This window comes from Mus caroli, unplaced genomic scaffold (assembly GCF_978045245.1).
Source record: "Mus caroli unplaced genomic scaffold, Mus_caroli_1 scaffold_10, whole genome shotgun sequence".
Classification (NCBI taxonomy): domain Eukaryota; kingdom Metazoa; phylum Chordata; class Mammalia; order Rodentia; family Muridae; genus Mus; species Mus caroli.
This window is the reverse complement of record NW_028227265.1, coordinates 6,444,142-6,466,550: the sequence shown is the minus strand read 5'-3', so window position 1 is coordinate 6,466,550 and position 22,409 is coordinate 6,444,142. Positions and strand designations below refer to the sequence as shown.

At 43.4% G+C, this 22,409-nt stretch overlaps 1 protein-coding gene and 1 non-coding gene across 3 annotated transcripts in view; both read right to left on the bottom strand.

Annotated features, from left to right (window-relative positions):
* Ankrd11 (ankyrin repeat domain 11) overlaps positions 1-22,409 on the bottom strand; it is a 150,550-nt gene that overhangs the window by 90,669 nt on the left and 37,472 nt on the right. The window lies entirely within an intron of this gene.
* On the bottom strand, positions 7,232-7,338 carry LOC115031862 (U6 spliceosomal RNA). Its single transcript, XR_003837499.1, has one exon. It is a non-coding gene; the product is annotated as a U6 spliceosomal RNA (small nuclear RNA).

Genomic DNA, 22,409 nt, shown 5'->3' with positions numbered 1-22,409 from the left:
GCCCATGGTGGTATAAGCCCAAGAGGCTCAGCAAAGCTGTTCACAGAGCGAATTCTTCTGGGAGAAGTTACAGGGATGTCCCTAACCCACAACCAGTGCCTTGTCCTGCTTCACTTTACACTGAAGACAGGTTTCCTCTACATTTTAAAATTATGTATTACTGTTTTATATGTAAATGAGTGTTTTGCCTGTATGTACACCATGTACATGTGTGGTGCCTCTGGAGAGCAGAGGGGCATCCAATCCCTTTGAACTAGAGTTACAGACAGCTGTGTTCCAGCCATCATGTGGGCGCTAGGCACTGCACTTGGCACCTCTGTAGGAGTAGCAAGTACTCTTAACTGCTGAGTCATTTCTCTAGGCCCAACCCCAACGTACTAACTACTAAACTAAAAAACGTCTCATCAACATTAGTGACTCTCAAAAATCTGAACAACGAGCAAAAAAAGAACAGGTCTTAAAGGAGTGGACCATCTTAGGAACCTGTGGGAGACTGGATCCATGATCTCCTAGAGGCATCTAACTCTAGAACTTTCCTGTCCCTTATATGAAGGAGGAGGAGGAAGAAAATGTGGACGAGCAGAATTATTTGCAAAAAACCTAGAAGTACCCCTCCTCAAACAATTAAAACGCTTCTAGAATTATCATGTAATCAACTATTAAACAATATTGTGCAGGCTACCATGAGGAGGAAAGGTTACTGTGTGCAATTTTTCTTGAGTATTTTCAATTCAAAAGGTTAATTACAAACACTATAAATATCAGACAATGAATTTGTCAGAACCATGATCTTGAATTTCCTAGTCTTCTGGGCTTGAAGAGTTTTTTTTTTTTTAAATTTAAAAAGAGTAAAAAAAAAAGGGGGGGGGGGAGCAGTTGAGTATCCATAGTTATCTTTCAAATCTATATGGAATTTAATATATAGAATTTACTGTGTACAATAAGAGCTCAAAATAGCAACAAAACATTACAAGATTCAAAACAATAGTTACTGTGGAACATAAGAAAGCCCAGAACCCTTTATGGCCGGGAAGAGCCAGTGGGACTCAGTATGCACACACCGATCACAGCAGCTCCAGCACTGTAGAGTGCTGGCCGGGGTGGCCAGGAGCTGGTACCTTCTTCTCCCTCCTAATAACTGCAGAGGGGAAAGAAGAGCAACAGCCTAAAGCAACAGCATGCTGCCTGCCCCCCCCCCCAACTGTAGGAGTAATCACACTTCTATTTGTGACTGAACTAAAATAGTTTGTTTCTGTATTTCACAACTAGGGCTTTAATTAGAGGTACAAAGACAACTTTCCATTCAGCAAATGATTTTATACAAGAATGTATTCATCTAAAGGTAACATCTAAGTCCAGTATCAAAACCAACGAATATCTTGTATCCAGTCTTGCAAAAGTCACTTTAAAACACGATGACAAAGTGTCCACACTTCCTGTACATACGAGAAATTGGGTAAAGTGGGTCATATGCTGTGAAGATAGTAAGATCGCCAATACGATTATTTTTAAAGGCAATCTCAAACTTAAACATTACGTTTTACACATAAAAAGTATAGGAAAATGGTGAAGTAACTTTCAAAATGATGGAACAAACCACATAATCTCCCTGGAATGGCTCTTCCTCTCTTACTCTTCCTTCTCTGTTCCTTCTCTCCTCGTTCCCTTCCCTCATTTCTCTCCACGTGTCCATGGCTGGTCAGTCTGTCCCTACCCCCCACCCCAGCTCCCCTCTTCATGACCAAAATAAAAAAAACCTCTACTGCATACTTAAAAACCTCCCTGCAGTGCCGTGAGACCTGGGGTGGGGTGGGGTGGGGTGGGGTGGGGGTAGAACAGGGAAAACACAACAAACCTCACTACTCATAAGCCACGACCCCATCCATCCACCATGAGATCCAGCTCCGAGCGGGAGCAGGGCTGAGCCAGGCAACCTTATCGCCCGGGGCAGGAGAGGCTCCGAGGACAAGCAATGTCCGAAAGCACAATCTCCAACTTTTGCTCCCCAACATGGTAAAAAAAATTCTAGCTTGGTTTTGCTGTACCAAGCAAGATGTTCCACGTGCATGTTACAAAGATAAAGTGAGCTTTCTTGATCTGTCCTTAAATCTCTTTATAGGCTACTAATTAAAGCCTTAAAGCTATTAAAAACAAGTATGAGTAAGTTGAACGAGAGTACTAGCTGCTCTTACAGAAGACGCAGGTTCAATTCCTGCCACCCACATGGTGGCTCACATCGTCCTAACACCAGTTTCAGAGGAGATGACAACCATAAGAGCAGGACTACTGGTGCAGGCACTGGAGCAGCTCCTAAGATAGTGTTTCTCAACCTGTGGGCTGTGACCCTTTTGGAATCAAATGACCCTTTCACAGGGGGTTGCATGTGAGATCTTTGCTTTACGATTCACAACAGTAACAACATTACAGTTATGAAATAGGAACAAAAACTAATTTTATGATTGGGGATCACCACAACATGAGGAACTGTATTAAAGGGTTGGTGTGTGAGGAACGTTGAGAACCACTGTCTGAAGGGAATTAAGTTAAACCAAAAGGTGAGGACCAATCTCATGGGTTGTCCCTTCCCATGCCATCATGTGAAACACAAGCTTACATCCCCACGTGTCTGACACTGAGAAAAAGTCCTAGAATGGCCTTAACTCCCAGTTCTCCTGACTCCGCTTCCTGGATGGTAGCGTTAGACATGCACCACTCTGCCTGGTTCCGAGGGTTACAGTGTCTATTAATTACCCTGTTTATATGACCTTTTGTACGAGAACGTCTTAGAAATGAAAGATGCATGAGTAGCTCTCAAAAATTAAAGAAAAGATATGGAAATGCTCTCTGTAACCCCAGACGGTAACAAATGAACAAAAGTCAATCTCCTTCCTCACAGATGTCTGAGCACAAGGAAAACAAGCAAGCTGACCAAGGCTAGTAAGTGCAACCAATGCCATGATGCTGGCTGTGATGGCAGTTTTATAAAACAAAACCATTGGTAGAGCTGAACAGTTAAGTACAGGGAGTGCTGAATCATTCTCCAAGTGCAAGCTCAGAGTCAAAATGTATGTGTATAAATACACATGACTATCTAATGCTGACGCATTTCATTTCAATAACCCTACAGACTATGCCATCATGATTATCCTTCTTTACAGATGAGAAAACTGAACCATGGGTCTATGAAAAATATACAGCAGGTTACACAGTCAGTGCTGGAGGTGCTGGGACTCAAATTCAGCTAGATCCAGAGAATCCCTTTTTCCTGGAAACTCAATATTTGCACATGAAAGCTATTCTTATGGCTTTAGTGAGTCCACGAGAACTCGGAGAATCCCTGTATGGCCGGAAGTTCTCAGACAGAATTCCACAGGCAAGTCATGCCTAGGACTGACCCTGGCCTCCTTCTAGAGAAGCAAGAAGGTCTCAGTCTAGCCCCTCCCCTACTCCACCCTCCTGGGAGGGTAAAGACGTTAAAAGAAGAAAATTCCTCACACACCTTTAAATTTAATGTTTCCTTCACCTAAAGGGAGGGAGGAAAAAAAGGCAAAACTAAATGTTTCAATACAATTCAAACTCAAGCTAAAGAAAGTGACTCAGCACAGCCCAAGCATCTTACATGGAGGAAGCTTGGCAAGGTTATGGAAGCTACAAAGGACAGTCCAGACACCACAAGGTCTGAATCTGCACCAAGTTTCAATCAAGAAATCCACCACAACAAACTCCTTCCAAGGCGACTCTCTAGGCTGGAAGGAGGAAGAATAGGAAATCTCTTCTCCTGACACTTCACTCACACATTCTAACAATAAAGACATAAAACCAACTTTTCAGACGGCCTAGAGACAGCCACTATCACAAGCTCCTCTCAAGCCCACACAATCCCACAGCCGTATCCCCAGCAGAGCTCTGCCTTGTTCCTTCCCACCGAAGCTCAGGTTGAAGCTCAGTTAACTCACACAGCGATGCTGGGGAAGGAGCCTGGTCCATAGAGTATGTGAATCACAAAGGTGCAGCTCTCAGGAATGTAGCCAACAGATCCTGACTCCATGGAGTTAGGTCCCCTTTTAGTCCTTTTCCCCCCACCAGGTGAATCTGTACACTTCCTCTTTCTATCCTGTCCCAGGAGCGTGGGCCCTACATCAAAAGCCAGAGACTGATGCAATGATCTAGGACTTTCAGAACTGTAAGCACAAATACATGTCTCCTTGATCATTTGCCCACATGTGTTTTCTTTGGTGTTCACTGCCAACTTCATTACTTCTTGAGTAGTGTCGTGGGTATAGTAACGTGGCAAGAGTCCATGCTGGGGTTGTTCCGGGTGTCAGTGTGAGAAGCTGTTCCGTGTGTTGGGCACAGTCTCTTCCATCAGACAGGAAATAGAACCATGCAGAGCTCCGTAAGGACTCTCATTTTACAAAGCCTCATCCACAGAACTCCTTGCAAATCCCCTCTCTTGGTGCCCCAGAAAGACAGATTAAGAAGCAATATAACAAACCACATAAGGAAGCGCCCACAGGAAAACAAAACCTACTACCAGTGAGGCTCCATTAAAACTTGAACAAGGGGGCTGAAGAGATGGCTCAGTGATAGAGTGGAACACTGACTGCTCTTGCAAAGGACCCAAGTTTACTACTTGGCCCCACTATGATGTGATTTACAACTACCTCTAGGGTAATCCAACCCCTTCTTTTAGCTTCCATAGACATTCACACACATCTCACACAAACTCACACACACACACACACACACACACACACACATTTAAATATTAAAAAATGATTGAAATAAATGAGTGAATAAACAATCAAACAAAAGTTTGAACCTCAGTGAACTACCTAGCTAGAAACTTCATTTTGGAGAAAGAAATGAAAAAACTGAAGAATTCAAAGAGAAAGGCACATACCAGAGACCCAAAGAAAACTAACAAAAGTTATAAAATGACTCCAGTCAAGTTGCAAGATGCAAGTTTGTTGCCATCTGCTACCAATTCAAAGAAAAATTAAGGAAACAGCTGCTTATATCACAGTCACAAAGAGTAAAACAGCAATAAAGCAAAAAAAAAAAAAAAAAAACTATGACTTAAACTTCTTGAGAGTAGAGAAATAAGGAAAATAGTTGGTATGTCTAAGGAAATAGGAGTTCTAATCTATAAAACTCTGCTTATCCCTAAAACAACTTTAAATTTTTTAAGATTCTCCTTTATCTGACAAAACTATTTTTCCCTTTAAAAAAAGATCCTTTGGAGGCTAGAGAGATGGCTCAGGACTAAGAGCACATGTTACTCTTGCAAAGGACCTGAGTTCAGATCCTAGCACCCACACCAGGTCGCTCACAACTGCCTGTGACTTACCCTTACTCGAGAAGCATGTTAGCCTCTGCCCTCCAGACACAGACACACAGACAGACATACACAGACAGACAGACAGACAGACAGACAGACAGACACACACACACACACACAAGCACCTGCTAAAAAATAAATCTTTAGCCGGGAGTGCTGGAAAACGCTTTTAACCCCAGTACTCAAAAGGCAGAGGCAGCTGGACACTGGAGTTCGAGGCCAGCCTGTTCTACAGAGTTCCAATACAGCCAGGGCTACACAGAGAAACATAGGTATAGGTAGACAGACCTTTAGAGAAACTTGTTTATAGCTTGTGGCCAAAGTCAAATAAAAAATAGGAATAAAGGCAAGGTGGTCTCGTGTATAACTATGCATAGGTGTCTGCATTCATTGTACTTAGTACAACGGACTTGGTTACTGACACACCAAAGTATGGAACACTCAGGTACCAGGAAAACTTGAGAGCGAGCTGGTGAGTGGCAGGTACTCATATCTGCCACGAGGTCTCTCACACTACATCTTAACTGGAGTATTGTCCGAAAGTTCCAAGCGTCCGAGTAATCTGCCTAAAGCTCACAGCTTAGCTCTGAAACATGCATGTAAACTGGTCACACACACCACCTCCACCCCATCCACACCAGGCTCCCCTGAAATCTCTCCCAGTTTCCTTCGGGCGTGCTTCATCTCCTCTCCTACATCATCTTCTGAACTATGTCCCTTTGCCACCATTCTGCTTAGCAACCTCAGCTACTGCGATCTAACCATGCCGCTTACCTCTTCTCTGAATAACTATGTCCATGTCCAGCACTGTCAACACATGCTTCCCATCCTCCTCGCGTACATGCCACACGTGCAGTGTGGGCACACTGCTCTATCCAGCCTCCTCTTTTCCTGAACTTCCTGTCTATGCAATCCTACAAGCCAGAAGCCAACAGCTGTTCCTTCTTACTGCCAAAAGTGAGATTGTGAAACCTGTCAATTCTATTGCAAGGAAAAGAAATTAAAAACAAAAAAACAAAACCAAAAAAAAAAAAAAAAACAACAACAACAAAAACTTTCCTACTTCTACCACTACTATCCTAATTTCTAACTCTCAGTAAAATCAATATTTACTCACCTACATTATCATAACTTAGTTCTCCGCCTTCAATCACACACCCAATCAATTTATCCTCCATACTGCTTAGAAGTGACTCTACCACATCTGACACTCATCTATACTATATATCCATCTGGCCTATAAAACAGGTCACTGGACTAACAAGGAATATATTTTGGTTTTCAAATTTCACAACCACAATGAGAAGAAAGAGTACATTATGAAGAACTAGATAAGCACACTTGTGAGCAATGCCATGGTGGCACACCCTATAAATCCCAGGACTTGGAAGACGGGGCAGGAAGATCCAGAGCGACATCAGCCTGCATTATATGGCAGGACCCTGAGACTCAAGCAGAGGAAGGGTCAAAGAGAAGAGAAAGAGGGTAGAGGAAGAGAATAAATATTATCTAAGCATATCTGTATACCTACGTGAAAATGTCACAATGAAACCCATTATTTTGTACAAATAATATATATTAATATTTTTTAATCTTTTTTATTAGATATTTTCTTTATTTACATTTCAAATGCTATCCTGAAAGTTCCCTATAACCTCCCCGCGCCCTGCTCTCCTACCCACCCACTCCCACTTCTTGGCCCTGGCATTCCCCTGTACTGGGGAATGTACTTGTTTGCAAGACCAAGGGGCCTCTCTTCCCAATGATGGCCGACTAGGTCATCTTCTGCTATATATGCTGCTAGAGACACAAGCTCTTGGGGGTACTGGTTAGTTCATATTGTTGTTCCACCTATAGGATTGCAGACCCCTACAGCTCCTTGGGTACTTTAAAAATATGGAACGCTTCACAAATTTGCGTGTCATCCTTGCGCAGGGGCCATGCTAATCTTCTCTGTATCGTTCCAATTTTAGTATATGTGCTGCCAAAGCAAGCACTATATTAATATTTTTTAAAGATATCACAAGGTTGGACATAGTGAGTGTGTGCCTTTAATCATAGGAAACAGAAGTGGGTGGATCTCCTTTGAGTTTGAGGCCAGCCTGGCCTGCACAGCCAGGCGACACAGAAAGACCTTACCTAAAGAACAGAATGAAAAACACAAAGGGTTCTCCTCCACTCTGCTCACCTGGCAAACTACTGACCTTTCAAAATCAAAACTAAGTCTTGACTTACTTCCAAAAGGTCTTTGATATTTTTAACATCTCTAAAAGGACGTGTAGACTTCATATTTTACCTTACATCACCACAAGAGATGAGAGCTGGGCAAAATAACCTGGTCAAGTGGAACGAACGAACGAACAAACGAACACACACACACTCAAGAGCGAGTGTCAGAACAAGGAAATGCAAGTAGCAAACTCAGCTGACACATTAACATGTAATTATGTAAACATTACCATGGAAATTACAATCTCTATCTATCCCAGCACTTTGCCCTTTTGGTCCATTCAATTTACATTCTTTGAAATATGAAAGTTTGACTGGAAATGAATATAGCTTACACATGAAATTAAGAAAAAGGGGGGGGGTGGAGAGATGGCTTGGTGGTTAAGAGCACCGATTGCTCTTCCGAAGGTCCTGCGTTCAAATCCCAGCAACCACATGGAGGGGAAAAAAAAAAAGAAAAACAAGAACAAGAAAAGCAGGAAGTCCTCTAAACCGTATCTCAGTAGCCTGTAAAGAGTGGCTCTGACTCTAGAACTCTGGCCTTTGGAGGGCGGCAAACTCCTTTCCTCCTGCATGCATGACTTAGCACACCAACACATTCACCACCTCCAACAGCACAACAACCTCTCTACTGTGATAGCTTTTAAAATGCTTTCTTGCTGAGCAGTGGTGGAGCACTTCTTTAATCCCAGCACTGGGGAGGCAGAGGCAGGAGAATTTCTGTTCGTGGCCAGCCTGGTCTACAGAGTGAGTTCCAGGACAGCCAGGGGAAAACAAAACAAAACAAAACAAAGCTTTCTCCTCCTGAGACTCAAAAAGCATTCAGAATACACTCCTTCAAAACAGAAATACACACTGTTCACTAGTCTCAACTCAAGCAAGACCAAACTCTCAGTCAGAGCCTGCCTACAAAGTGTGGTGGGCCATGTTTTTAGTGCCAGCACTTGAGGAGCAGAGGAAGGTGCACCTCTTGAGTTTGAGGCCATCCTGGCCATAGTCAGTTCTAGGCCAGCTAGAACTACCATGTGAGACCTTATCCCAATCACTAGAAAAATAAGTAAATAAAAGAGTTTCTAAGGAGAAAGCGATGTAAAAGCGAGTGAGTCTGCCGTATGCTTTGACAAGGAGCTGTGGTTTGGAGAGAAGACTCCTCTCTTTGCCTGGAGAGTAGCCGCACCAAGGCTAGACACTTGGCTCTTTCCTTTCAACAGACATCTAAGAATGAACATGGTGTGTCATATACGTATAATTCAAGACCCTCTGCTTAGACCACTGATTAGTCTTCCCACTCACTGGACAGGTGCTTACCTACTTCAGAGACCGCCATAGCTTCTCTCAACATGCCTCTTAGCAAGTCTACCTCCTGGCGTCAGTACATTCTTCTCTGTAGGGACTGGGGACTGAGTTCTCACCTCCCCTGATCGCCCCTCTTCACAAATAAATCTAATACGGAAACACTGGCTTTGTTCTTCCTTCTCCCTCTTCCAGAGTAACCTTGTGCGATAATCATGTAATAATCACCTAAGAAAATGTTCTCTAAACTGAGAACATCTGCCCCCCCCCCCCGCCCGACAAAACTGTTGGAGAGGACTGGTTTGGGGGTGGGATTAGCTTTTAAATGCAAAGATCCAACAGCCCTTTCATACATATTCCAAAACAGAGGTCTCCTAGAACCCACACTTGCTCTGTGGGATGAGATCAATATGACATATGGCAACACCAGTCTCTTACAGGAATACTACACTCAATTTCAAACCCATCCAAGCGGTTCAGTGGGGAACAGTGGCTCCTGTCTATAATCCCTGCCCTCAGGAGGCTAAGGAAGAATGACCTGAAGGCTGAGGCCAAACTGGGCTACAAAGTGAGATCTCTTCTCAAACAAACAAAGCCTTCTGATGCCAGTCACCTAACAGCTCATGAGCATCCAAGGACAAGAGCAGCAGAGAACAAGTAGGAGAAACGAGAAACTGCCGAGATTCTGGGAGCTGAGCAGACTGGTGTCCTGAAGAATTTATGCTGACTTATAAGACTGAATAACTTGGTAAAACCAACATTGCCCTAAAATATTAGGCAAGAAAAGGTGACGCAGGGACCCATGAGACTGTGGTTACTCAGTGGTGTGGTAATTAATTTTCAAGATGTAGTCTGCTAGGAAGCCAGGAATGTGGCCATCAACACACATCCAATGTCACTTTACTCACAGACTTGATCATAACTGGTCAGCATACAGAATAAAGGATGCATGTGTATGCCACCTGTGTGCAGATGCCCAAATAAGCCAGAGAAGAGGATCCGTACTTGGAGCTGAGGTTACAGGCAGCTGTGAGATGTCCAATGTGGGTGCCAGAGGAACAGCAAGTTGTCTGTGCTCCAGAATGTCTCTTTTTTAAAAACTTCTATTTATTTAATTCAAAATGCTGGCAATCAATGTTCTTCATCTCTAAACTGTCACAATTTCTAGAAGGACAATTTGTACTGGTTTAGTGACTATGTTAAACCATCCATTAGCTTGGAAGGTGATACTATGAGCAGCAGGCTTTGTACATAGTCCTGAAGATCCTCCAGCAATCCTGACATCCCCAGGAAAAAGACACGTTCTTCATCATGAATATGAAGTAAAATTCTCTTGTTCCAACATATGGATGAAACTCAGAGGAGTAACAACAAGAATGGCATCAACTTCCTAAAAAGCGTCCTGAGAGGCTGCAAGAGCTGCAGCGTATAACGACAGCACAAAAGGCTGAAGGAAGGAAGGCTCCAAGTCAAGCTGTGTGTACACTGGGAGCTCGACCCTTCTTTCTGGCCATGCATACAGCCCCGTCTCAGCTGTTTATTCAGAGTGAAGAAGAATCTTCTGGGCCCAAGAAAACAACTAAAAAGTGGGTCACATACTTACTGTACAAGCACAAGGACCTAAGTTCTGATCTATGGCGCTCACTGGCCAGTCAATCTAGCCTTCTGTAAGGCTGTGACTCCAGGTCTAGGGGACCTGAAGCCTCCTTTTTTGACCTCTTTGGGCACCAAGCACCTAAGAAGTACACAGACATATAAAACAATAATAACAAGTAAACGACAGAAGCCAGGCATGGTAATGCACATTTGTACCATGCTGTGGAGACAGAAGCAAACTCCTAGGGATCACTGCTCATCCAGACTAACCGACAAGCTCCGGGTCTTAGAGGAGAGGGATGTACCTAGAACTGGCCTCTGGCCTCTACAAACATCAACAGGTAATAAAATGTGAGAGGGAGAGGGAAGGGAGAAGGAAGGGAGGGAGGGACTGACCAAACCAGATATTGTTTCACAAATACAAACCTAACACTTTAGCGTGTTGAGGCAGGAGAACTGCCACAAGTTACAGGCCAACCTGGGCTACACCTTGAACTACCAGCTCAGGTGACAGAGTTGGATCTGTCTCAGAAACAAAAAGGCATCCAAAAAAAAACCACACACACACACACACACACACACACACACACACACACCGCGAATATCAACTTGTATGCAAGAATTTTCACAACGGGAAACTAAACTAAGTTCCTTTGAGGGCGGCCCCAAGATGGAAAGCGGGAGAGCGAGCACAGCGGCACTGGTCCCATCCAGAGGCTGAGGTAACATCACTGAGACTTGGTTTTAGTTACAAAATCAAGCAGGGAAGAGGAAGACAGAGAAATAAAAACTGAACATCAGTTCATCACTAAACTAAAACGAACACAAAGCCCATCTCGCAATAGCAGAAGGTCTTTCCTTCCAAGAAACAAAGATGACAGAAATCTTGTGATGACAAAGATAATTCACTCCAAGTCGAACTTCTATACCTTTCAATCTATTTTTTTAAAAAATGGAAAAAAATACTTCTTGCTCATCTCCTTCACACATGCTCCTAAGCCAGCAGCAGATCAACCTCCCAATCCCTCTTCTCACTTCCCTCTCCCCTCACCTCTTCCTTCCCTTGTCTGGTGGACAAGTCACCCTAAATCTTGCAGGCCGCATCTAACCTCTTTGCTGAGATCCCCACTGGTGGCTCCATGACTAGCCTGTGCCCACAGGAGCAGTGAAGCAGGATCCCTCCCTCCCTGGCCTCTAAGCAGACTCTCCTGACTGGCCGTCCTAGCAACCAGGCTGCAGTGTGCTGCTCCTCTGGTGACGCTTCCTCTTTGCTTCTCTAGTTTAGTATGACGTAAATGTCATGATACCAACTTCTAGTGCTTCACATTATAATCTGGTTAATTTCCATACACAACACTGTTGGGTAGTGAAGTCTGGAAAGCCTCTAGCATTCCTAGTATTCTCATAGGTAGACAGAAAAACTCTCAATATACAAACAAAGACATACAGGTCCACTGCATTTCTATACACCAGTGATAATCAATACATCTACTAAAGTCAGATAAATGACAGCGTTCAAGGACAGAGGCTAACCAACTACTGATATATAGAATAAGTTTACATACAACATTGCACACACACGTAGAAGGGACTTGGAAATGAGCCAGCAAGCACAACAGTGAGCAATTATATAAAAATTTTTAAAAATTATTTTGGGAATTAAAAAAAATTGAGAAAAAGGCTTTTTTGCTCCCAAGCTGTCTTGCCTGTCATTATATCACCTCACCACAGAATCATCATTTCCAAGTCTGGCCCGATCATATACAGTGCATATAGACGTTGCAGCTACTTCTGGGCCTCTAGGAAAACCTCTCTGAGGTTTCTCTTTAGGTTTGCTGTGGCTGAGAGCAGGCTTTGAAAGGTGGGTGATGCATGGGTTCAAGAGGAGAAACAGATTTGCCAACATCAGCCCTGTTTCTGGCTGAACCAAGCTCCACAGATGAGACTTTTATGAACTTGGCCCAAGGACTATGTGGAATCTATAAGATTGGCCATATTGAAAAATTAAAGTGTTATTTTTCTAGGCTAAGAGCTGTGAGTATAGCATGTGAGGTCAAAACCAAACACCAGCCTCGGTACTACAAAATCCTTAAGCCAATTTCTAAGGGCAAGATGTGGTAGCGCAGACTTCAATCCCAGCAGTCAGGAAGCAAAGACAAGCATCTCTGAGTTCCAGAACAGTCAGGACTATACAGAGAAACCTTGTCTCAAAAAAACAATAAAAACAATCAAAGAAGAATGACATTCTACCTTTGAGGCCTTTAGACTTCTAGAAACCTTCAGAGGTAGAGGGTGGTGTGTGTGTGTGTGTGTGTGTGTGTAAAAATAGTAAAAACGCCAAATTTACAAAGGCCTAAGAAGTCATCTTACTGTGGTCTTGATTTGAGAAGAAATCTACTTCTTTTTTTCTTCCTATTTTTGGGGGAGAGTGGAGGATGAGGGTTGGGGGTGAGGGTGTGGGGGTGAGGGGAGTGTACTGTAGGGATGGGGAGTGCAGTCTCTCACTCTGTAGACCAGGCTGGCTTCAGACTCCCTGAGATCTGCCTGCCTCTGCCTCTTTGCCTCTCTCTCTGCCTCTCTCTCTGCCTCTCTGCCCCTCTGCCTCTGCCTCTGCCTCCCAAGTGCTGGGATTAAAGGCAAGCAACACCACCAAGGCATAGGAGATTTTTAAGACATGATGGATGGGGTCATGATCCACAATCTGAAAGACCGTGCAAAGAACCTAGAAAATCTTCTAAATCAAAGGACCCAATTGCCAGTTATCAATGTTAACGGCTTCCTGCTTGCTTCCCCTTTAAGGATTAAAGATTTACTTCAGTTCACAGCTTTAAGAGGGTTATAGTCCACCACAGCAGGAAGACATGGCATATCTGCTCAGTACAGGGTAAGATCAATGTGTCAGAGGTTGCCAAAGCAGAACCAACTGCATGCATTCTATTTATCTCAAAGGTAATGAGCACAGTTGGACAGTTATGACTATCACAGCGCATGACTCATGGTGATCAAAACTCAAGTGTAAGCCAGGTACAGCCATACACCTGTCACCTGAGCACGCAGGAGGAGGAGGAGGAGGCAGGAGGACTAAATGTTGACGTAGTGATGGTGTTTTAAAAGCAATTATATATCCAACTATGATAAAGTTCGTCTTCCTCCCAACACCATAGAAGCTCTAGTGGATTACATCTTTATTAACAAGCAGGAAGGTTTGGTGGAAGATACGGGTTTGGTTTGATGTTCTTTTGCTTTCTTTTTTCAAACAGCCTCATTATGTAGCCCACACTGGCTTCAAACTAACGTCTTAGCCTCCCATCCACACAAAGGGGTGAGCAGGAGACAAGGGTGAAAAGACCACCTGACACATACTGCCAGAGACCACCATACAGAAACACTCGCCTTCAGCTTCAGTCTCACAGGACTGAGCAAATCCACACAAGCAACAGCACTGCAGACTATAGTAAAGCTCTTCTAGACAGATCCCTACAAGTCTCAAAATCGTTACCAATGTTTCCATTCCAAATTGCCAAGCATCATTCTGCTAAGAGCTGAACTCAACACAGACCAAGACACACCACAGTATGAACAGCATCATCACCACTGCATGAACTTCAAGAATATCCACTTTTTTGAGACAGGGTTTCTCTGTGTAGCCCTGGCTGTCCTGGAACTCACTCTGTAGACCAGGCTGGCCTCGAACTCAGAAATCCACCTGGCCTCTGCCTCCCAAGTGCTGGGATTCTTGGGGACCAGGTCACAGCCTACTGTTTAACCCCCCACAGTCTATGACTTACTCCCATCAAGACAAACACAGACACAGAGCAAAGTATGACATTTTAGGATTATGCCAAAGCACAGAATGTAGACCCATGCCCACATCCTGTCCGGAAGTTAAGAAGACAATGGGATGAGTCATAAGCTGCCTCCAGAGGAATCCACTGTGCTGCTGTTAAACAACACACAGCTTACATATATTAGGATGAAGTGGGAATGCTCCCATTATGCCAACTTTAAAAAACTGTCATATAATTACTTGGAAAAATTCAAGCTACAAAAGTTCCCACAATCTATGACAGGGTCCTGGTTAGCCTGTAGAAGCTACCGAGCCTCACAGCAGGCCTACACAGATGAGAACTCACCTTTCTCCAGACTTTCCAGAGCCAAGAAAAACAGAACGGACAGACAGACAGTCTGTATCTCTGTTTGTGTCTGTCTGTCTGTCTGTCTGCCTCCCCCACCCCTACCCCGCCTACAATGTAGAATTGGCTCACCAGTTAAGAGAGACAAGCTTCCTCCAAAGGAATCCACTTTGCTGTTATTAAACAATAAGCATCTTACATATATTAATATGAAGTAGAAATGTTCCTATTATGCCAGGGTCAAACAGTATAACTTTTTTAAAAATGTCATATGCCACATCTAATTCATACATATTTTTGTTTTAAGATCTTGAAAGTACAATAGCAGAATATATTCTGCTATCCAGTAATTAGAGTAACAGCACTGAAAACGTATTTCAGATATACAAGCCTAAAGCTATGAAATTTAAATATAAACAGTGGTCACAGGTAAGCAAATCAAGAGGCTAGCCAATGATGCTTACTAACTAAAAAGGATATTTTACTATAGTGTCTTTGTGAAAGACTTTTCTGGAATCATTCAAGATCTTAGACTAACAGTGTATTTACCAGAATTTTTCAAAATAATTTACTATAATGTAAACTTCAAGTTCAGTCTAGAAGGTAACGATCTTTGTACTGGGAGCAGAATACTGTACACGATTAAGACTGACAGTGTATTCACCAGACTTTTTCAATATAACTTATTATAAAGTAGGGGTTGGAGCTATGGCTGAGTAGGTTAAGAACACCTGCTCTACAAGCGTGGTTTGAATGGGTTTGCCCTCCCCCTCCCCATTCAGGTATTTGAATGTTTGGTCCCTGTGGTGTGGCACTATTAGGAGGTGTGGCCTTGTTGGGAGGAAGTTGTCACTATGAGGGTGGGCTGTAAGGTCTCCTCCTATGCTCAGGCTGCACCCAGTACATATAGTCTCCTCCTAGTTGTCTTCTGATCAAGATGTAGAACTCTCAGCAACTTCTCCAGCACATGTCTGCCTGCATGTTGTCATGCTTCCTGCCATAATAATGGACTAAACCTCCAAAACTGTAAGCCAGCCCAAATTAAATGTTCTCCTTTCTAAGAGCTACCTTGCTCATGGTGCCTCTTCAGTGCCCTTAGAGCTGGGCATGCATGAGTATGCGTGTAACCCGAGCACTGGAGCAGAGACAAGTAGATCACAAGAGCCTGCTGGTCAAACAACCTAGCCAGGGTGGTGAGCTTCCAATCTGTCTCCAGGCAGAAAACAAGGAAGGAAGAAGACACTCAACATCCTGCTCTGACTGCCATGTGCCTACACAATCATGCCCATGCAAAATCCACACACGTGCTCACATGTGCAAGTGTTAAAGTTAGAATATCCCAGAAATACACATTCTTTAAAAGTAATAAACACTAAGAACTGGGGGTGGCTCATCAGCTAAAGCAATTGTCCCAAAAGCTTGATTGCCAGAACCTACATAAAAGCCAGACGCAGCAGTGTAAGTATCAGTGATCCCTGTACTCCTACAGGAAATGGAAGGGGTAGACACTAGGAGCTTTAGCCCACAGGCCAGCTGAACTGGCTTATGCTATGGTTTTCAAACAAAGTAGAAAGGTGAGACAGGACACTAAGAGTATCCTCTGACTTCCACACAGGGCCACGTCACTCACACAAATGGAATAAATATGGATCACCAATTTAAGAAGAGTTAGGTCTAACATCTCGTGAAATACAACTTACAGGCCAAAGAGCATAGGAGCTGTGAAAGAGCAGAGCTCCTGAAGGGATGAGAAGCAGCGGCACGGCAGGTTGCTGGTGCCTTTAGATTCAGGCAAGGTGGCAACCCAAACATGTTGGTGCCTTGAAAAAGATCCCAATTAATGTCTGTTTTCTCACCAAGGATTCAGTTCCAATAGTTAGCCATATTCTGAGAGGTCTACAATCACCACTAAAAACTGTTTGGATATGATGGAGAGGCAGAAAAGTCTACAATGTTTCTTACAGACCACCTCCAAAAAGCCAGGATCAGATGAAAAGGACAGTGGCTCAGCAGCTCCAGAGTCAGCAGGCTCAACCTTAGAAAGTTCCCAGACAGCTGCACACTTGAAACATCCTGTCTACATAAGGAATGCTCAGGTTGACCCTCTGCTGGCTGGAGGGTCTTCACGCACAAATCCCTTCAGACTCCTTTTCATAGTCTAGCATTCAGATGCTTCTTAAATCACTTTCATGAACCAGTGAATATCCAAGAGCTTCATACCATGTGTGCCATAATACACTTGTCAGTCCTTAACTCTACCTCTAAATTTTCATGGATTTCTGGTTCACAAGGTTATAACTATTTATACAGAGTATACTTTTTTTTATTTATTTAAAAAAAAAAGCCATGGCTACCAGAAAACCATTTCACTATTTCTTCCCAAACCTGATGCTGAGAAAGAATATTTTTTCTAGATATGTTTCTGTAAGCAGTTTTCTCCAGACATAGTTTTTGTCTGTCTGTTACTGTCTCAATACTTCAAAGTTTTAAGCTTTAAAAAAAAAAAAAATTTTTTTTAACAAACTAAACTGTGTAAGGCAGAAACTATTTTACACATCCAAGATTCACTCCCAAAAGAATTTGCAAGAGGGGCTGGAGATGGCTTAGTGGTTAAGAGCACTGGCTGCTCCTCCAAAGGACCTGGGTTCAATTTTCAGCACCCATATAGCAACTCCAGTTGCAGAGAATCCGACATTCTCTTATGGCCCTCTAAGGGCACCAGGCACAGATGTGATGCACACACATGCAAAAAGTTACAAAAGCTTTCAAGAGAAGCTGTTGTCCCACAAAGGGCAGATGCTAGTTTAACCCTCTCCTGCCCACCATCCATCCACCAGGAACTCCAGAGAACTAGAAATATCACAGAAGAGCTCTGGTGCTTCCTTGGTAGAAGGGAAGTCAGTCTTCCTTAGGCTCTCTCCTCCAACCCTGCACTTACGATCCTGCAATTCCAATCTCTACAGCAAGGCCCTCTTCCCCTTACTGTGCAGCTAAGAATAAATGTTTTATTACAGTACTGCCTCTGCCTCCTCCATTACAGATAAGTACAAAGGTTTCTTCTAATGAAGAAAAAAATTTAATGGGAAACATCTCAAATTAAACTTACTTAGAATCAATACAACGATACACATGGAACCCAGGGCACCAGTGCCCTACAATCAGTCAGTCCCCAATTCCCCAGAAAACCATTATCTTCACCACAAAGACATAAACACCACCTCGCACCCACCTGTCTGCCAAACAGGGAAAAGTCTTTAAGCAATGTCTTAAAAGTCTTTAACCAGACTTGTAAGGACACATTTTTCTGATAAAATACACAAATAGATAAAATAGGCAAAAGTCTGAAATAGCAAGGCACATAAAAAATGAGGTTTCCACGGGTAGGGTAGCTGCAGAGCAGTGTCCTTGAGTCAGAGGCTGGTCCCAGATTATGTTTATGGTGAAGATAACAACAGTGCAGAAGTCAAAGGCTTGCCTGTCACACTCAAGCACTTGTCTCTCACCCCAGCACTGGGGAGGCTGCACAGCATGGGATCTTGCAGTGGGTACTTTTCATGACTAGATTTAAAATACAGCGGAAAGTGCATTTCGAGAAAGACACTCTGAGGGAAGACACTCTCAAATGGGAAGTGTCATATTGTAGCCCTGGCTGTCCTGGCACTCACTTTGTAGACCAGGCTGGCCTCGAACTCAGAAATCCGCCTGCCTCTGCCTCCCGAGTGCTGGGATTAAAGACGTGCACCACCAAGCCCGGCCTTATGAGGTATATTTAATTAAATTAAATAAATAACTTTTGCCAGCAGTAATAGGGTACACCTTCAACCCCAGCACTCAGAAGGCAGAGGCAGGCAGATCTCTCTGAGTTCAAGACCAGCCTGGTCTACAGAGCTAGAACAATACAAAGAAACCCTGTTTAAAAAAAAATTTTTTTTTAAATAAATAGTTTCCTTCCATTACAGTATTTTTTCTTTTTGGTTTTTCGAGACAGGGTTTCTCTGTGTAGCCCTTGCTGTCCTGGAACTCACTCTGTAGACCAGGCTGGCCTCGAACTCAGAAATCCACCTGCCTCTGCCTCCCGAGTGCTGGGATTAAAGGTGTGCGCCACCACGCCCGGCTCCCATTACAGTATTTTTATTCAATGTTTTAATCCCTGATTTCTGATAAACAACATTAAATAAGATACTGCCACCTAAGGGCTGAGGATGGGTCTTAACGTGGTAGCAAGGGCTGGTCTAGAATTCAAGAGAAGAACTAAGAATGTTCTCAATCTCCTGATTTTCCTGAGCACTGAAATTATAACCTTGCACCACCATGCCAGGCTGGCTGCCACCACCTTACTTTGTTGACAGGATCACAAATCACCCCAAGTACCTTTCTGTCTTTCTCACAAGAGCTTCCTCTATTCCTAGAGCAGGCAGAATGAACAAAGGTGCCCAGAATGACCACTCACATGCTTTCAGAGACAGTCAGGACTTGATGCAATGTGATCACATTAATAAAAATATCATCATCTTGGATATCCTTTAGATAACAAGTTAACAAGAGGGGGAAATTACAATCTTTAAACTATACCAAAATATCACTGTCCTCAAGAAGTACCAGAAAATTCCAAAGCAGGCTCAATTCTACAATAATGACCAACTGCCCTAAAACCACAAAAAGGTAAAAGAGACAAACTGCATCAAAAAAGTTAAAGTCAGACAGAAAGCACTGAGTTTGGTAACCATTCACACTCCCCAGTATTGCTAACATAAGTCTGCTTGTAGTCTTAAGTACCAAAGGCATAGAAGTCATAGGCCAGAATTAAAACAACAGGAATGGGGCAGGGAATGAAACCCCAAAGGCATGGGCTTGCCTATGCCTGAAACTCCAGTACAGGGGGAAATACAGAAGAATCAACCCAAGTAGCACCCTGTATCAAGAAAAAAGATCCAGCGACGGCTTAGCAGGTAAAAGCTATTACTCCTAACCCTCACAGCCTCAATTAAAAATCCCGATTAACCATGGTGAAGTTCACAAAGCACACAGCAAAACACAAAATATTTTTTAAAAAATTAATTTTGTTCCTAATGCTATCCAGGAAACTTGTATATCCTTTATCAGATCCCAACTGAATATCTAGCTACTCAAAATAGGGTTAGAAACACAACTGAGGAAGGAGTGTTAGAAGAAAAGATAAGCCCCTGCATACAAATGTACTGACACGCTGACTGGGGAAAACAGTAGGTATGGTGTGTTTCTATTCCCACTCAAATAAGAATTACATTTTAACATCCAAGCAAACACACTTTCACACAGGCATCACAATAATGAGAACCCCCTAATACAGAGCAAGGGGAGAATATAAAGAGATGACCTTGTCTCACTAAATGCATACTAGGACAAGTGTGTGTAATCCCAGCACTCAGAGAGAGAGAGGCCGGATCATTATAAACCCCAGGCCAGGCTGGGCTACACAAAAATATGCATGCACGCACATTCACATTAAAAGTTAATATTAATTATAATGATGATAATAATAGGCTTGGGGTATAGCAGCAATATACAGAGAGCAAAGTCATGAATTTTGTTAAAAATAAACTGATCACATTTCAGTTTGCTTTTAATATTTATTTTCATTTCAAATTGTGTGTAAGTATGGTGTCTGCATGTGGGCATGTGCTCATGTAAAAAGTGTCCTCAAAGGCCAGGAGTTCAGATCCTCGGGACCAGAGTTACATGCAGATGGTTGTGAACTACATGCAGATGGTTGTGAACTACATGTGTATGCTGGGAACCAATCTTGAGTCTTCTAGAAGAATCAAATACTCTTAACCATCTCACCAGGCACATGAATTATTTTCAATTACTCCACAAAAACAATGTCAGACGCAAGAGACTATAACTTGCATAACTCTAGTTATAGGAAAGTATGACACAGTCAAATTACCCTGCAAAAGAACATAGAGCAGGTTGCCTGGAGCAGAGGAGATGTAAAGGGTTAAAAAAAAAAAAAATCTGTGGTATGATGTAATGTTCTCAGTCACTAGTATTCATCACATAGCTAAAGCAACTGTCTAAGGCTGATCATACCACTTGTTCTTATTATCTGAAGTATATCTATGTAAAAGTCACTAAAAAATAACCATAGAGACATCAGGAAATTGTGGTTAACATAAGCACACAAAACAGGAGCCAGATGGGCCGTGTGAGCCAATATGCAACAAGACTCCACTTCAAGATGAGCTATTCCCCGGGAGGCACCAGGAGCCTGAAAGATGGTTTTGTTGTTGTTGTTTTTTGTTTTTGTTTTGGTAGGGGGGGATGCGTGGTTCAAGACAAGATTTCTCTGTATAGCCCTGGCTGTTCTGGAATTCAGAAATCCACCTGTCTCTGCATTCCGAGTGCTGGGATTAAAGGCGTGCACCACCGCTGCCTGGCTGGAAGATGGTTTTATATACTACTCTGTCCAAGAGGGGCACCTTGCCAGTGAATGGCAAGGGAAGAAGACAGTAATGCTTACGAGAGAAAGTTTTTTTCTAAAGTAACAAGGAGGAGGAGGAGGAGGAGGAGGAGGAGGAGGAAGAGGGGAGTTCAAGGCCAGTCTAGACAACTCACTGATGAAACCTTGCCTTACAATGAAAATCTGAAAAAACACAAAAGATGTACCCAATAGTAAGAGCACTTGCCCGGCGGGGCCCTAGGCCTATTCATCAGAGGGAAAACCGGAAGCGGGTGGGGGTGGAGGAGTGATAATCATTCCTCCTACAGAGGAGTCATCTCCTATACTACTGCGGCGTGGGGGAGCCTCAAGACAAAGACAGGAGAACTGACCTAATCAGGAGAAATGAATTTATTTGTCGTGATGGGACACTTTCAATTAAAGCTTTCATTCAAAAAGGAAGGAGGCCAGCAAGCTGGTGGGTAGGTAACGCGAACTCCGGTGTTCTGCCTCCCTTCTGTGATCCCGTCAGACCCACTCTGACATGGGTGGTGGCACAAGGTATCAGCAGAAGTCTGGCAGCTCACCCAGCCCATCCATAGAAATAATGAGACTCGTTTTACATGGTAGAAGTAAAGAACCAACCTAAGAGCTGACAGCTGTCCTCTGACCTCCACGCATGTGTCCCATGGCAGCAAGCAAACCTGCACTCACACATACATGAGGAATGAGAACAGGACAGTTCTGCCGGCGAAAGTGGCTGCTGTGGGCCAGGAGTCCAGAGTCCACACATGGGAGGGAGGAGTAGAGAAACAACGGCCCAGACCTTCACAAATTCAAGTGCACATACAAACACTAATAAGAAGAAGCACATTTGGGTTTTTTGTTTTTTTGGTTTTTTTTTTTTTTTCCGAGACAGGGTTTCTCTGTGTAGCCCTGGCTGTCCTGGAACTCACTCTGTAGCCCAGGCTGGCCTCGAACTCAGAAATCCGCCTGCTTCTGCCTCCTGAGTGCTGGGATCAAAGGCGTGCGCCACCACGCCCGGCTAGAAGCACATTTTAATTTAAAATAAAAAAGCAGAACTAGAGAAATGGCTCAGTCAGTAACAAGTACTTTCCATGCAGGCATGGATTTCTGAACTCAGCCTACTCATTAAAAAGCCAGGTGCAGCTGAAGGAGCAAAACCCAGAGAATCCCAGGAACTTGCTAGCCAGATCCTAGTCTGGCTCAGTGGTGAGCCCCAGATTCAATTACAGGCCTTGTCTCAAAAAAATAAGGTAGAGAGGAAGGCCTGTAACCACATCATATGCCCACAATATGCACACATACACCTAACACACACGCGTGGGCTTTTTTCAAGCAAAGAAAAACAAACATGTTCTGAAACAAAAGCTAA